Genomic DNA, 16,009 nt, shown 5'->3' with positions numbered 1-16,009 from the left:
GTTCTGATCATTGCCTCCTAAATATATTGCTTTATTTTTGCTCACTGTGCAATTCATATATTAATTTATTTCATCCCCTTGATTCTAAAAATCTGTCATTTATTTTGGTCATCTTGGCATATCATTAACCTGAAGAACCTAATATCATCTGCAAAGCCAAGGAATGCATTTCCCACACCCATTTCCAGATCACTTATCACAATATTAAACAAAGCACATACTTCTTGAAATCTGCCACTTTTCTTATTTCTCATCTACTTTAAAACTTATGTTCTATTCTTTACAAGCCATAAATGCATATGCATATGTGTTCCATTTTACATGTTTATTAGGCCTAGGCACAGACCTCCAGGAGAGATGAAAAATATAGGAGCTAAGCTTGGAAATATGTGAACTTAGAGAAGACTCTGGCACTCCCCATGAAGCAAAATCGTCACTGTTCAATAAAAATTCTTCCAGTGTGAATAGCACACTATTTTTTCCTCTGCTACATGCCATTTCTACACACCAAAAGAAAAACACCTGAAAATTTGATGATTATATTAGCTGTTCTCAACAAGTTGCAAAGTATTCCTCTGATCACCATAATTACAATTTGAGAGGACTACAATACATAAATAATTGCATTCAGAAATTATAAACACTAGACTCATCTGCATATTATCATGAGCTCAGTTTTAAAGGTCATCATCTCTGAAGGCTTTCCTATACAAGCACAACTGGAAAATCTCCTTGTATCAACATGTTTTATTTCATTATTCTGTTACCGATAATATGCAGCTGACACTTTCAGTATGTACACCATTGTGGGGTTTTTCTTGTAACAGTAAGACACTTATACACACAAAATGAAAATGAACAGATAGTAATTGACTGGGACTTGAGTTTAAGGTAATAGACTAAACCCCTCTAACAATGAATTTCTAAGCACCCAGAGGAAAGAACGTAAGGCGTACAAATTGCATAGGGCCCATGGGCTTTCCAGAAAGACTCTGAAATCCTTTAGCTTGCATATGAAAATTTACTGCAAATGGATTTTTACAGCACAGGGATGTTACTTAAAGAGTAATTCAAGGCTCAGTGTGATATTTAGATTTAATATTTTACAAGCTTTATAGTTAACTTCTTTTAACTCCTTGGAAACGCAAACATGGCGTAGTCATGTGTTAGCCTTTTCATTCTTTATGGTTTCAGAGACCAGTCCAGTAGAGCATAGCAGAAGAAGCACAGGATTTGCTGTTAAATCACCAAGGTTTTCATCCTCCATCTGCCACTCAGCCAAGGGTCCCCTGTTGTTACTACAATGCTTAAGAAAACAGAGGGATAACAATGCATCTCTCTCAGTGGAGTGAAGATAATATGTTTATTGCAAGTGTGCAATAAATGTTAAAAAAATCTGTTTTAAAGTAATAATCATTCACTTAAGCGACTTTCTTTAATTACAGTCTTTAGTAACAATGTTTATATTTTATAATTTTTAAGTAACTAGAGCAGCAACTTGATAAAATGAGTTAGCATAAAATGAGAGATGACCAGATTCTTTCTACTAAGTTTCTCAGGAAGTGTTTTTCTCTTTGTTTCTTTAATCTGAATTATTAACATATAATTTCATGAATTATTTTAAAGGTTCTATGAGAAATCCTTAAAGCTGAATGGGATATGATGAATGAACAAGACTGGACTTGAAAAATCTAAACTCTACTCACAAATTTTCTGTTTACTAGCCATACAATTTTAAGCAAGAGATTTAAGATTTTATGTCTTATTGGATCAAACTACTTGCCACATCTAATTCACAGAGTTGTAAGGAACAAATAAAATAATATAGATATTCTTTATAGCAATCTGAAAAAGCTTTAAAACTCTTCTCATTTTACCTAGTCATGACATTTCCTTGAGTTCAGGAAAATCAGCATTCAAAACTTCACAATATATACATGACTGCTAAAATGTAATAGTATAATTTGGGTCTCAACCTCAACATTGAAACAAAGACCAGCTTTGGTGGCTTTCTATGGGTGGCCTATTTGGATGGGTACTTTTTCCTGCTCTGACTGATCCTTTACTCGAGAGGGGCTTAGGAGAATAGATTGAAAAAGCGAATATAAAGAAAGAAGAGTAAGTGAAATAGAGGTGAGTCCACTGAAGGCTGTCTACCTCCTCTGGGCTTCCCACAGGACACAAAATGGTGACCTATAATAATCGGTAGACATTTTTTTGGGGGGTGGGGAGGAAACCGCTCAGGACTGCTCTCACTGGTCAGGGACCCATCTCCACAGATCTTTGGTCCCTAACCACAAACTCCAGCATCAGCTTCCTTCTTAGTTTTGCACACTCATTGAAATTCTTTTCTCCATTTTCCAACAATGATCTGGTTTTAGGTGAGACAGTCTCTCTGCCTGTCTAGACTCTATTATCTGGGCAGCTTGTCTACGCTGCATGTATCATTCTCTAGGTACAGGAGGACAATTCAGAGTAAGTCTGGAATTTGGCCTTCTGAAAAATGTGCTTTTACATAAGAGACTCTACTATGTGAAACTTGAATCTCATCAAGGTGGGGCTGAACCTTAAAGAAATTGAAATTTATGGTTAGTCCAATTTATATTTATTATAAAGTCATAATACATCCATAGTGGAGTTTGAAGGTATTTATATATCCATAGTGTAGTCTGAAAAGTGTCAAAAATAAAACAACAAAACCCCATCACCCTCTGTCAGCTTTCTTTGAAACTCCAAATTCCTCCCATTAATTTCACCTCAGGGGTAAAGCATTTTCCCTACAAAGATAGCCTGTTAAAATGCTTACATCCTCCTTTAAATATAAGGCACATCAGCCCATCCTGACCTACTCCATGACCTCTTGTTGCATATTAATTTCATTGCTTTTTTAGCTAAGCTGTGCAGAAATTGGATATAGAACATTAAATATGGGATGAAGGCCAGCAGCTTGGGACAGGGACACAACAGGAAGGTCAAGGTTGAGTAAGGGACCACAGCTGGGAGGTGTGAAGAAAATACACACCTCCAAAGAGAAGATGGAAGACTTTATAGTTGATACAGTTAATCATCATACTCAAATAATTACATTTTAACTGAGATAAATTTAATAAAATAATTTAATAAGCATTGTCTGTCCCCCAATTGAAAAACTCATTTCTAGAGAGCAACATATGCCTCTTACAATGATGTTTGAGAAGGAGCCTGACATCTAGGCCTGCATAGACTGTCCACAAAGCTGTGACATTTCTCATGTTGTAAGTGATCTTCCAAGCCTTTAAAGAGTTACATGCATTCAGTTAAGAGCTGTTATAGAAATGACTCATTTTAAGGGCAGAGACATGTTCAGTGTCCTACAAACTGATCATAGCCCTTCCCAGCAAGGTCTTTATGCAGAAAGCACAGATACTAACGGTCAGTGCTACTGAGCCAACAAGACAGCAGAGGAAGGTAGCCATGAACATGTATCACAGTGGCTTCTTCTTTGTTGTTTTTCATTCAAAGAAGTGACCTTTTAATAATCAGACTAGCTTCACAACTACAGAACAACCTGTGAAAACATTATGTGGTTATAATTTCATTTTGTATTTTCTAGTGTTACATTTACCTTATTTTCTGCCTTACTATGAAGGAGGAAGATAAAAAATAATGAATCACACCATCTGCAAATCCTGAGTAATGATTCACAATGAAATTAATACACAAGATGAATGAAAATGACAAGCTGCAATGGTTAATTTTATATGGCAAGTTGGCTAGGCTATGGTGCTGAGTTGTTTGATCAAACATAGGTTTAGCTGTTGCTATGAAAGTATATTTAGATGTGATTTACATTTAAGTCAGTTGACTTCAAGTAAAGCACTCCATAATGTGGGCCTCATCCAATCAGTTGAAGACCTTAAGAACAAAGGAGGGGGACTCCTGAAGATGGAATCTGGTCTCAAGACAATAGCATAGAAACCCAGCCTGTGGGGGCACCTGGGTGGCTAAATTGGTCACGCATTTGACTTCCGCTCAGGTCATGATCTCATACACAGTCCATGAGTCTGACCCCGAGTCAGGCTCTGTACTGACAGCTCAGAGTGTGGAGCCCGCTTCTGATTCTGACTGATGGGCTCTCTCTCTCTCCTGTTTTCTCTCTCTCTCTCTCTCTCTTTCTCTCCCTCTCTCTCTCTTTCTCCTCTTTCTCTCTCTCAAAAATAAATACACATTTAAAAATATAAAACCCTGCCTGAGTTTTTAGCCTACTTGCCTTATAGATTTCAGTCACAAGACTGAAATGTCAACTTTTACCATAATTTGTGGCCTATGGAAATTGCTTTATAAATCTCAGACTTGCCAGTCCCCACAATCACATAAATTAATTCTTTAAAATCTTTTGCACATTGGTCTGTTTCTCTGGAGAGCCCTCAGACACGAGTCGTAGCTCCTGACTGGTATCCTGGTCTCTTGTTTCCATTTTGCCTGCTTACTTTCCTTACTTTTTAAAAAAATATTTCTAAAAGGTACCCTCATTCATAAAACTCTTTTCATTCTGTGATGCATAAAAATGAATTCTAAGATTCTTTAATATATGATGCAAGATAGGAGTCTTGTGTCCCCTGCTTGCTTCCTTCTCTCCTCTCTGGCCACTGAAATTTTCTCTGCCTTTTATTCCCCAGTCATATAAAACCACTATGTTTCTCCAAACTTCTGACATTGCTCTCACATCTGATCCTTTGCCCATGATGTTGGTCTCACATCTGATCCTTTCCCCAGGCTCTGGGATCTGCATGCCATGACCTTTTCTTTGGCCTACGCCCTCACCTACCTGGAATACACTTCATCTTTCCTAAGTGAACACAGACATCAGCAAATGGAGTAGCTCAGCCTGGTACATCAACTCGACCCTCTGGGCAACCCCTGAATCCACACATCTGATTGGGTAGCCCTGATCACAGCATGTCAGTCCCTTTGACTATACTCTGCAATTGCCTTCTTCTCTGTACCCTTAGCCCCTAACCCACTAGCTGTCACAGTACAACCCACATTGAAAGACTGATAGCCCTACTGTCCTATGGTTCAGCCACTTTAAATTTAAATTTCATGATGCAGTATATAAGTTAATATCTTTCTTTAGATAGCTCTTGTCCTCAGAGTTCAAGCTGTGCAAAGATGCCATTTGTTTTGGGGTTTTTTTTTTCACTCTGGAAAATATAGCTACAATATGTGGTGTCCAGACAAAAATAAGAAATACTATTCCTCTTCAAGGGATAGGTGTTTCCAGACTAAGAAATGCATTCCCGGACTTAAAGTGTATCTAAATAATTTAGACATATTTAAATTCCAAGATGGCATTCATTTTTAAAATGCCCTGACATTTTCTGGGGTCATTTCCTTTTCAAAGCATACCGAACTTTAAGATGAAAATGAGTTTGATGATAACTTTTAAAGTATCTCTTATAAAGGAACATGGTGGAATAGAGCGAAAAGGGGCAGTACAATTCTAGCACAGCAAACTCCATTATTTTGCAAATGAGGAAGGTGAAGACCAGAATTTTTGAGTGACATGACTGAAGGCACAAAGCTGGTTAGTGGTGGAGTCCGAACTACCACTCTGCCCTGAAGACTTTCAGATCCGTCACCTGTCTTTTTTCTCCAGGCACTGCCATAAACTGCTTACATTCAAAGAGCAATTACACAAAATGCCTTTAGCATTACATGCAAAAATAGACAAGTGCTTCTAATTTTTTTTACATATTGGCATTGTGAGACAATATTTTCTTGCTGCAAAATCTAATTCACCAAAAAAAAAAAAATTGTGCATGCCTATCACTTTTTTTCTGAAGCATTTAAGCACCAGTGAGTTGCTGATATAAATACAAATCATTTGAAATACTCCATGCCCTCCCCCTACCTCAAAAAAAATCAGCATTTTATGAACCTACCAAGGACTGACTTCTCAAGAAACTGATATGGTACACAAATAAAATTAAAAGATATGGCTCTCTTTGCTGTAGTATTATGACTTCAAATAGATTCTTAAAAGATGAAGCCAGCAGATATAATGGATGTCCTTCACCTCTGAAAAGTGTAAGGAGATGAAAGAATATATCCAAATACACTTGCATATTTTGTGAGTTTCTGTATTTTTTATCTCCTGCTGAAAATTTCCAACGGTTTTGAGTAGAAAAAAAAAAAGTGAGGACGGGAGTGTAGCCACCAGATGGAATATGGCTGACTATGGAGGCCAGTGGACATTTGGAGGGAAAAAGACCAAGGAAGACAAGGGGTGTAGAGACTGAAAGGGAGGGAAGACTGGGGTTACAGCAGAAGAGTTACATACTGGTGAGCGGAAGAGGCAAGGAGGATGAAGGAAGACAGGAAGATGGATCTCTTCAAAGTTCCCAAGCATGGCTCAGGATTCACTTTTCTTGCCTAATCCCACTTCAGTGTAAATATGTCATCAACTCCTGCCCTTTTAGCAATGACACACCGTATGGGTTTTAGCCTCCTCACCTTTATTATTCACTACACTGTATAGGCTCTCTGTTGCCCACTCCCTTTTTTCCCTGCCACCCCCATCCCTACCCCATCCCAGCCTGGCCAGAAGACCCTGCACCAGGTCTGTGCTCACAGTTCCTACTCTTGAAAGCCCTAAAGCACAATGAGAAAGTCAAATACATGTCTTTTCTGCTTCCTTCCTCTTTGCCTCCCTCTGCACAGGTCCAGCCTTTTCTCCGTGCCCCTTGCGTCCTCTCTTTTACCACTGTGGTCTTCTGTCTAAAAGACAAAAAAAAAAAAAAAAAGGGCGCTTCCCTTAGAGTGCCACTTTTCAACAAGAAACATCATTTTGGCAAAGACTTTCATGGAATGTGACTCCTTTCAATTGACTAGGAGTTTAAAATCTATAATATTTGACAAGTCGTGCATTTCTACATAATTACAGTGTGCCTTGGGTGGTGTTTTAAGTTATGAAGCCAAAAGCAAAGTGATTTTAACAACTCAAAATGCTAAATTACTTGGATGGAATGTTCCTTATGGAGACTCACTGCTGTAATGAAATGAAATTTTTTTTTTGGTCACAAATAATAGGAAAAGTGAGAAGTTCATTCAGGGTATTTTCAGGATATATTTGACTTAACTCTATTGTATCATTAATAGGCATGACAATGACTTCAGTGTTAAGAACCATTACAGAATCATTTTAAAATATGAATATGAGAAGAGTAAATTATAGAAATTGTGCTATTAACATTAAAGAAGCCCATGCAGTAGAAGACAAGTATGTTCCACATATTTACAACAGTTATTGCTGTAATTTGGAGTGCTGTGTTTGGCAGATTTTCCACTGTATTATAATAGAAATAAGATCTTGCTGTGAGAATTAGATTATCATAAGCATTGGAAAATTCTTAACTTATTAGCATATTTAAAAAATCAACATATGTCACAATATATGGCAACCAAAGAAGCTCAATCTTCTGTATGAAGAGGGAAAATGAGATTGCTTTTCCCTCCCATTTACCATCACCATCATAACATTACCCTCCTTCTATGCCAGACTCTAGGAAGAGTCCTAAATTTCATTTTTGTCTTTAACATGTGGCTCACGGATCTGATATGAACTTTTTTCTACTTCTTCTGCTGGCAAAAATTCCAAATTAGTGTCTTTCTCCTAGTCCTGCCCACTGCGGTTTAGATGAATGTCAATACTACATGCCCAGCAGATCTACTTAAGTGGGCTATAGACCCATCCAACTCAAGAGCTACAATAGCAATGGACTATCTTGCTATTATTTTTTTTAAGTTTTTTTTAAATGTTTTATTTATTTTTTAGACAGACAGAGACAGAGCATGAGTGGTGAGGGGCAGCGAGAGAAGGAGACACAGAATCAGAAACAGGCTCCAGGCTCTGAGCTGTCAGCGCAGAGCCCACCCGATATGGGGCTCGAACCCTAGAATGTGAGATCATGACCTGAGCCCAAGTCAGAGGCTTAACTGACTGAGCCACCCAGGTGCCCCGCCATCTTGCTTTTAAAAACCCGTATCCCCCTGACATTCTCTCTGTCTCAATTGATAGTGATCTCATGATAAACCTAGCAGATACCCTCTTTCTCTCTCAGTACCATATCCAGTCTATAACAAATTCTTCTGCTTTCTAATCCTCCTGATTCCCTAAATCCACTCTGTTTCACATTAAGTCTCCAGTATTTCTCCTGTGGACAACTGTGGTAGCTTTTTGACTGGTCTCCCCATTTGCAGATTTGGCTCTTTCAAATCCACCCTCCATAAAACCATCAGAAGGACCCAATATTTCTTGTATATAGCGTATATTGGGTTTTGCTTCCTGATCCAATTCCTGAGTCCTTTGGTTTAATGGGATGTTCAGTCCACTAAATTTATCTGCATTTATTGATGTGACACATATGTTTGATCTTAGTTCTACCATCACAAGTTATGTTCTTTTCTTTCCGTGAATGTTTTCTGATAATTTTGATGTATTTTTGTTTTCATGGTTACACTTACAACTATAATTTTATATAATATCCTAATCCTCTTTTCTCCCTAGTTTCTCTATGATAAGCAAGAACCTAAGAATTACGTTTTGCTTCCCCTCTCAATTTTACTGAGAGTCCTATTTTCTTAATATTTATGTTTATTCAAGTTAAGTATACTAAGGATTACATTATCTGATTTATGACTTTTAAATCATATCTTTTGACTCTCAACTTTATAAATCTACATCCTTATACTGCTTCCCCCTTTTCTTCTTTTCCCTTCTCCCAAGCTGAGCCTTCTAAAACAAGGCAGTTTTTACATTGTCGAGACTTGTAACTTTCACATTCTGCTTTAAAACTGTAATTCTCTCATGTGCTTTAGACTTTTATCCTATATTTAATTGAATTTAATGCTCACTGCAGTCTTTATTAATTTATTACTGGCTGGATTCTTGATCTTATCAAAGACCATGGAAACTTTGTTTTTTTGATTTCTTACATTTTCAAAAACTGTTTAACTGCTGCCTTTATAGACATTTTCCTTCCTTTGGTCTAAGCTAACACACTTTAAAAAAATTTTTTAAGAACTTTATAGATTCTATTTTCTCTTAGTCCTGACTGTTTGCTTAGGCAATATGTCTTTGTCTCTAGAAGTTAGTAATTTTGCTAGGCTATGTCTCAACTAAAATGATTCTCTGTTAATTTCTTGAGGATATGCTTGGTCCATCCTTACATAGATTCAACCTTTCTTTTCTATAGAATTTTCTTCAACTGCATTGTTCAAAGGTTTTCCACTCCTCATTTTGGTTCTTTTATTCAGAGATAACAACAAAGTGCATTTCAGATTTCTCACATATTCTTTCTAATCCTCTTTAACCCTTAATTTCTGTCTCATTTCTTCTCTAGCTTGCTCTCTAGTGATTTTTTTTTCATTTGCCTTTTGTTTCTATTGTTCTTTTTTTCTAATTTTTATTTTCTTGTGTAATCTCTATAAAGATTCTGTGCTGGTTCTTATCATTGTTTCTCATTTTTGAGTCCTGGACAAGATATTTATGAAGAAGGCAGAGACAAATGTACTCTGGGCCATGCTCCAGGCTGATTTTCAATAAAATGTTTTTTTTTATGTTTTTTATTTATTTTTTAAATGTTTTATATTTTTTAATTTTTATTTTTTTTTGAGAGAGAGAGAGACATGGCATGAGCAGGGGAGGGTCAGAGAGGGAGGGAGACAGTATCTGAAGCAGGCTCCAGGCCCTGAGCTAGATATCAGCACAGAGCCTGACTCGGGGCTCGAACCCACATCTGTGAGATCATGACCTGAGCTGAAGCTGGATGCTCAACCACCTGAGCCACCCAGGTGCCCCTTTTATTTATTTTTTGAGAGACAAAAAGAGACAGTGAGAGCAAGGGAGGGTCAGAGAGAGAGGGAGATACAGAATCTGAAGCCTGGCTCCAGGCTCTGAGCTAGCTGTCAACACAGAGTCCAACACAGGGCTCGAACCCACGGACTGTGAGATCATGACCTGAGGCGAAGCCGGATGCTTAACCGACTGAGCCACCCAGGCGCCCCTGATTTTCAATAAAATCTTATAACATTTGATTTCCAGTATGTGTTTGGTTTGTAGCCGTTACCTTTTTCTAGCCAGTTTCTCAGATGTAGTCATACCATTCACAATGCCTTGTCACTCCCCTCCATCCATATCGGCCCATTGAAGGACTCTTCATGTAAACACTTGCCCACACCATCTACTCAGGGTTAAGCGGAGCCCAGGAAAGTTTTCAGCACCTGCCTGTAACCCTGCCCTCCTTCTCCAAAGAGTAGGTTGATGATATGTGTTATGGATTGAATTATGTCGCCACAGAATTCTTATGTGGAAGACCTGGCCTTCAGTTCCCCCGGCTGTGCCTATATTTGTAAGGAATTGATTGTAATGAAGGAAAAGGAAGGTGATGATAAATGAGAAAAATAAAACAAAAACGTCAAAGTTGTCTGAAAAATTGAAGGACTGTACTATCTTTCATAGTCCTCTAGACTTGCTGCTTTTATAACTCTTGGTATTTTAGTTAAGTAAGTTTAAGTTTAAGTAAGAATGTGATTTTCTTGATAAGAGCCATGTGTATATATTATATATACTTGACAGAAACAAAGTGGTTTTGTTTAACTTCTTTCAAATCCTCAAGACCCACTCATCCCTTCTACCACATGGTGTTTAGTCTATATTAAGTAGTTAATAAACACGTGTTGGCTAGTAAACAGATATATACTCACACAGAGAGAAAATGAGAAAAAGAAAGACAGAGGAAGAGGGGATTAGGGGGATGGGAGGCAGGAGATGGGAGATAATTTCCTAAACACTAAGTAATTTACAGAAATTACTAAATTCATGTGAAAATCAGAATGAGTGAGATTTCTATCTTTATTCTTGTACACTGGTACATAGGACATAGAATATGTTCATGTCCAGTGTAAAGTCATTATCAAGTGACCTGGAAGTAAGAATGACATTTCAATGCTTATTTGTCTGTAATTTCTGTCTATTATCCCTGAGAGGACCTTTGTTACTTTGGGGTTGTTTCCCTTTCCACCTTCTTATCAAGTCAATATGACTTTAAGAACCATTAATGGGATTCTAATTGAACAAAGCAACAATTCGTTCATATTGCTCCGTTGACTTTCTGTCATTTCTGAAAATGACCTTATTTAGAAAGGTTGACTTTGAAGATCGGTTATGTACAAAAGGTTTATTCAGCGAGTACTTAACATCCGGGCTTTTTTTTTAAATTCCAAACTGCAGATCAAAGCACTGAATTTCACAGTTGGATTTACTTTATTTATTTATTCATTTGATTTATTTCTACAGACAAATTTCTATTTGAAAACAGGAATGCTTTCTTTTGCCTGCAGCTTATGAACTAATAATCATATTCAGTGGATATATCTACTCTTAAAAGTAGACAGACAGAAAGATAGGTAAACAGATAGATAGATAGATCTTAACGCAGAAAAAATAATGTAAACCGAACTACAAACATATCCAAGGAAAATTGCAACTATACCATAAATACAAAGAAATCATAGATTATAAACATTTGCACCAATCCCCACCTTTCTTTTGTCAGTTATAAATGAGTAAATTTCCCAGTTGCTATCAAAGCTAAATAAAATGATACACCTTGTAATCACTGGGAAATCAGCATATAACTGATCTCCTTTTCTTAGAAATAAGTGCCACTAATTTTACCTGTATAATTCATATAATCTAAAACTTCCCTCATTTACAAAAAGACAGGAAACCATAAAAACCCTAGAGGAGAAAGCAGGAAACAGCCTCCTTGACCTCAATCGCAGTAATTCCCTCCTTGACACATCCCCAAAGGCAAGGGAATCAAGAACAAAAATGAACTATTGGGACCTCATCAAGATAAAAACTTCTGCAACATAAAGGAAACAATAAAAAAAAAACTAATAGGCAACCAACAGAATGGGAAAAGATAGTGGCAAATGGCATATGCAAGGGCTAGTATCCAAAATCTACAAGGAAGTCACTAAATCCCATATCCAAAAAAGAAGAGTAATCCAGTGAAGAAATGGGCAGAAGACATAAACAGACACCTCTCCAGAGAGGACCTCCAGATGGCCAACAGGTATATGAAACGATGCTCAGTGTCACTCATTATCAGGGAAATACAAATCAAAACCACACTGAGATACCACCTCACACCGGTCAGAGTGGCTAAAATGAACAAATCAAGAGACTATAGATGCTGGCGAGGAGGTAGAGAAACGGGCACCCTCCTGCACTCTTGGTGGGAATGTAAACTGGTGCAGCCACTCTGGAATACAGTATGGAGGTTGCTCAAAAAATTATCCAGCAATAGCACTGCTGGGGATTTACCCAAGGGATACAGAAGTGCTGATGCATAGGGGCACATGTACCCCAATGTTCATAGTGGCACTTTCTACAATAGCCAATTCATGGAAAGAGCCTAAATGTCCATCACCTAATGAATGGATCAAGAAGATGTGGTGTGTGTGTGTGTGTATGTGTGTGTGTGTGTGTATACACACACACATACATACAATGGAGTACTACATTGGCAATGAGAAAGAGTGAAATCTGGCCATTTGCAGCAAAGTGGATGGACCTCAAGGGTGTCATGCTAAGTGAAATAAGTCAGGCAGAAAAAGACAGATATCATATGTTTTCATTCATAGGTCTAACAGGAGAAACCTAATAGAGGACCAGGGGGAGGGGAAAAGGGAAAGAGAGTTGGGGAGAGAGAGGGACACAAATCATGAGAGACTATTAAATACTGAAAACGAACAGAGGGCTGAAGGGGGAGGGGGCGGGGGGAAGGGGATGGTGGTCACGGAAGGGGGCACTTGTGGGGAGACGCACTGGGTGTTATATGGAAACCAATTTGACAATAAACTATTATTTTAAAAAACCTCAGTAAGTTATCAAGTATATTAAAATGCATTTTGCTTCCCATTCAACTAAAATTGCCTTTTAAAACATGATTTTCTGGGGCGCCTGGGTGGCCCAGTCGGCTAAGCCTACGACTTCGGCTGAACCCAGATCTTACGCTCGTGGGTTCAAGCCCCACATCAGGCTCTGTGCTGACAGCTAGCTCAGAGCCTGGAGGCTGCTTCTGGTTCTGTGTCTCCTTCTCTCTCTGCCCCTCCCCCTCTCATGCTCTGCCTCTCTATATATATCAAAAATAAATAAAACATTAAAATTTTTTTTAAAAACATGATTTTCTGAGATAAACTGTTGTGTGAAAACTGATAAATTAATTCAGTGAAGTTTCAGGATACAAAATTGATATATAGGAATCAGTTGCATTTCCATGCATTGATAATGAAGTACCTACCAGAGAATTTAAGAAAACAGTTCCACTTGTAATTGCACCAAAAAGAATAAAGTACTTAGGAATAAACTTAAGCTAGTAAGGTAAAGTACCTGTACTATGAAAACTATAAAACATTGATGAAAGAAATTAAGACAACACACACGGAAAAATATTCCATGGAATCCACTGGATTAGAAGAAACAATAATGTAAAAATGTCCATACTGCCCAAAGCAATCGATAGATTTAGTGCAGTCCCTGTCAGAATACCAACATCTTCCACAGAACTAGAATAAATAACACTAAAATTTTTATGAAATCAAAAAAGACCCGGAAAAGACAAAGCAATCTCGATGAATCCCAGATTTCAAGACATACTACAAAGCTGCAGTCATCAAAACAATGAACAGAATAGAGAGACCAAACAAGGCAAGACTATAACATGGGGAAAAGTCTATCTATTCAACAAATGATGTGGGAAATTGGACAGCTACAGGCAAAGGAATGAAACTGGTCCACTTTCTTGTATCGTCCACAGAAATAAACTCATAATGGATTAAGGACCTAAATGTGAGGCCTGAAACCATAAAATTCCTAGAATAAAACAGGCATTAATTTCTTTGATAGTGGTTGTCGAAACATTTTTCTAGATATATCTCCTCAGGCAAGGGAAACAAAAGCAAAAATAAACAATTAGAACTATCCCAAAATAAAAAGCTTTTGCACAGCAAAGGAAACCATCAATAAAATGACAAGGCAACCTACTGAATGGTAGAAGATATTTACAAATGATACATTTGATAAGGGGTTAATATCCAAAAAATATAAAGAACTTTACAACAAAACCAAAAATGCTCCTAGTAATATGACTAAAAATGGAGAGACGATCTGAACAGACTTTTTTCTTTTTAGAAATAAGACAAACAAATGGCCAAGAGACTCATGAAAAGATGCTCAACATCACTAGTCATCAGGGAAGTGTGAGATATCACCTCACACCTGTTAGAATGGATGGAATAAAAAAGACAAGAAATAACCAATTTTGACAAAGATGTGGAGTGAAAGGAACCCTCATACCCTGCTGATGGAAATGAAAACTGGTGCATCTACTATGGATGGAGGCTCCTCAAGAAATTAAAAATAGAACTACCATATAATCCAGTAACTCTACCACTGGGTATTTAGTCAAAGAAAACAAAAACACTAATTCAAAAAGACATACACTCCCCTATGTTTTGCAGCATTATTTACAATAGTCAACATATGGAAGCAATCCAAGAGTTCATCAGAAGATGAATGGATAAAGAGGATGTAGAATATGTACACAATGGAATATTACTTGACCACAACAAGGAATGATGAACCTAGAAGGTATATACCCAGAAGGTATAATGCCAAACGAATAAGTTAGTCCAAGAAAGATAAACAGCATATGATTTCTCTCACATGTGGAATTTAAGAAACAAAACAAATAAAAAGAGATAAAAAGAAAAACAGGCTCTTTAGTATAGAGAACAAATAGGTAGTTACCAGAAGTGAAGTGAGTAGGAGGATGGGTGAAATAGGTGTACAATGTACAATGAAACTAATATGACACTGTTAATTACACTTCCATAAAAATAAAGAACAACAAAAAACGTTTCTCATTAATGAATGGATTTACTATTTGATTAAATCCATGATAACTTTCTGTCATTTCTTCCTATAAGAAATGATTTTTTTTTACTTTTGACATTTATTAATTTTGAGAGAGAGAGACACAGAGTGTGAGCAGGGGAGGGGCAGAGAGAGAGAGAGAGGGAGACACAGAATTCGAAGCAGGCTCCAGGCTCTGAGCTGCAGCACAGAGCCCGCCTGATGCGGAGCTTGAACCCCTGAGTGAGATTATGGCTTGAGCTGAGGTCAGACGCTCAACCAACTGAGCCACCCAGGTGCCCCAGAAGTAAATGTTTTTAAGAGTTAAATTATTTTTTATGTTTCATAGTCCTTGGCTTTTTTAAAAATTAATTTGAGATAGCTTTTTAAATTCAGTGACCATTTTGTAAAAAAAAAAGTAGTCATTACAAAATATTCTCATATGTTGAAAATACTTACCATGTCATTTGAAAAAATTTAAGAAGTGATTTCCCAGCACTACGGCAAATTGCCACATGAGCACTTTTTTTTCCAAGAAGAAGGTAGAACTCTTGTTGGCAGATGGTCATTAATGTTTTTTAGATCAATAGTGCCCGACGTCATTATAGATATCACACATACCGATTTTTGATAAGCATGTCTATGATACTTTTCAAGACAACAAAGAAGTTCAGCTTACATTGATATATTAATCATTTTGTCTGCTATGAATCATATGACACCCCAAAGATTATTGATTACATGTCATTGCTTATTCAGATGAGCAAAATAAATATGTGAAGACATTAAATAAATTGTTCAAAGCAATAAAGCTGGCAGCACTAGAAGATTTTCCAAAGAAATCAGGATCTTACCAGAACCTGATGTCTAATATAATACCCTTTTGGTTATTAGTCTCTAATAGAATGTGAGTTTCACTTAATCTCAAATATAATGCAAGTTTCACACCAAAGATTTTTTTTATAAAACCTTATCTTATAAACTCCTACTCAGCATACCTCCTCTTTCTCTTAGCTCCATTAGCAACAGTCAGTATAATTCAGT

The sequence above is a fragment of the Suricata suricatta genome, chromosome 1, assembly GCF_006229205.1.
Source record: "Suricata suricatta isolate VVHF042 chromosome 1, meerkat_22Aug2017_6uvM2_HiC, whole genome shotgun sequence".
In the NCBI taxonomy this organism is placed as follows: Eukaryota; Metazoa; Chordata; class Mammalia; order Carnivora; family Herpestidae; genus Suricata; species Suricata suricatta.
This window is presented reverse-complemented; position numbering follows the sequence as displayed.